Genomic DNA, 2,687 nt, shown 5'->3' with positions numbered 1-2,687 from the left:
GTCTTGGGAACTTGGTCATTTACCTGTTAAGGTGAAATAAGAGAAAATCTGTGTCCACACTGCTGTATGTGCATCCCGATGGGTACCTGGGAGCACACAGCACGAACACACAATCACTGGCAGAAGCAGCCTTCATCCTGCCTCAGCAGGTAACACAACCTGATAATAAGGGGCCGGGGAAAGCACTGCCTACAACTTAGGTCTTTGCTGATCAATTTCAAACCCACAGAAGAAGACCCAGAGCAGTGACTCATGCGTAAAAATAATTATGTCGCGAGATCTGAATCTGCTGTAAAAGAAACTGAAGGTCTTTCACCAGGTAAATTCACAGCTCAGGAACTTCACACTGCCTAGCTGGATGCTTTAAGTGTACAAATTCTTTCGGTGTAATTTGTGTCCATAAATACTCATTTTTCTTTCTCAACACCATCATCATCACCCTCATCACTGTCACCATTAACAAGCTAAGCAGCATTTACGTTATGCCAGACACTTTAGCAGACATTTTATATGACTTATCTCAGTGAACACATTGCTATGGGGTAGGTACTATTTTTATTCCCCATTTAATAGATGGGCGGAAATAAGACTGAATAAGAACTTCACCAAGGTTCCAAGCTAATCCATGGCAACATTAAGATTTGAACTTCAGTCTCTCTGAGGTTCATCTCTGGCTCTCCACCTTGATTTCTGATTGCTTCTTTAACACTATTTGCCTCTGACACTCTGTTTTGGACTTTCCTTTCCAACTCAGCTCTTAAGTTTACCTTTGAACATCCCTTTTCCCCCCCCGACCCCAATTCTAGTCCCCAAAAGATTCAGACCACCTGAATCTACCCTACCTCAGCCTTTCCCTTAAGAAAGAGAAAACTGACAGAGCACCTGTGTGGCTCAGTCAGTTACACGTCTGACTCTTGGTTTCTGATCAGGTCATGATCTCACAGTTTGTGAGATCGAGCCCTAGATCAAGCTCCATGCTGACAGCGTGGAGCCTACTTGGGATTCTCTTTCTCCCCTTCTCTCTCTGCCCCTCCACCACTCGTTTTCTCTCCTGTGCACATATGCTCTCTCTCTCTCTCTCAAAATAAATAAACTTAAAAAAAGGAAATAAAGAGAAAACTGACAATGAATAACCAGTTATGGAATTCCAGCTAATTTTACTTGAAATTTCTGTACCTTCTCCTCCTGCGTCAGTAACTGGCAGTAACATACGGAGATCCCACGCAGCAAATGTCAAAATCCAGGAGACCCTGCCAGCATTTCAGGTCATTACTCCATCTACACCTGGGGCAGGCGTTCCAGGCAGCCAATTACAATAAGCCAATTATAGGGCCCTGACCAAGGGCTGAGTCTGACCCATGTTTACGACAGCATGAGGTAAGAGATTTAATGAGAAGTAAGAAAAACAGTTTGCTTTCTATATCCTGCCTTTCCTTGACTCAAAACCCACTGTCTACCTCCATGTGCAAGGACTGTAAGGCAGGGCTTTTAATGGGCTGGTTGCCATTCCCGAGGGAAGTACAACTGAGCTGGATCTGGAGTCCGCTTGCAGCTAATAAGGTCAGAGTGTACATGCCCAGCCCCAAATGGAATAATAATATACGGTCACTCATAGTGAGAGGATTAAGTTCCCATAATTCACATCATTAGACAATAACAATAAAGCACCAGCAGGCTCTGGTCTAATAATGTGTCTGGTTCCTCGAAGAGAGTGAAAAGAAATCCCTGGCAATGAGTCCTTTGGTTCACACTACTATTTACCGTACCTGGTTTTATTGGAGGCTTTGTCCAAAGCCCTATGTGGGAGCTGGGGCCCTGACAAAGTTAATGTACCTCTTTGCTTCATTCAGTTAAGCTAATTTTTCCTAAAAAATGCTGGTTGATGACGTTGCTAACTGATCTTCCCCACTGTTAATCCCCATGCATATTTTTTTTCTTTCTATAAATACACACTTGTACACGGGCATGCACATACACACACACACACACACACACACACACACACACGGTAGTTTGTGTTCATGATACTGTTGTTCTTGGTGCAATTAAGCATTCTCTTGCATGTTTCTATTCTTGACATGTACTGATACCTCTTCCTGGAGACTCTTTCCTCTTTTCTGGACCTCAAAGACTCTTGCTCGTGCTTCTATAACCTATATGAATGTCACCCCTCTGGAAATTTTTCCCTAGCTCCTGATAGAACTCATTGTTTCTTGCTGTTAATATTTTAGGTATAACTACAGTCATACTGCAAACCACTACTCTCTTTTTTTGCTTTATGGACAAATCTGTTCAAAGCCACATACGAATATAGTTTCCTTTGACTTTCATCAGTCTTTGATTCTGTACATGGGAACCAAAGAACTTAATATGTGCTAAGGTTATTACTAAATGGTCATGTTTATTACCATTTCTTCAAAATCTGTACTCTAAACACTGCCAAGACTAATGGAAGATGACACTTTTCATAATCTATAAAAACGTAGTTCGATACCTCTCTATTTTAAAATTTATATTTATGTTGAAGTGAATTGGGTTCTTCTCACCATACTGAAACAGAAGGCTAAACATTCTTCTATATTCCAAGCCAATATCTGTAGGACAGATCACCCTTGCTTAAGTGTCCATTGCTACCGATATATGGGCATGTCATTACTCTAAAAATAAAGCATGGCCTTTGCATAATA

The sequence above is a fragment of the Panthera uncia genome, chromosome E1 (assembly GCF_023721935.1).
Source record: "Panthera uncia isolate 11264 chromosome E1, Puncia_PCG_1.0, whole genome shotgun sequence".
In the NCBI taxonomy this organism is placed as follows: domain Eukaryota; kingdom Metazoa; phylum Chordata; class Mammalia; order Carnivora; family Felidae; genus Panthera; species Panthera uncia.
This window is presented reverse-complemented; position numbering follows the sequence as displayed.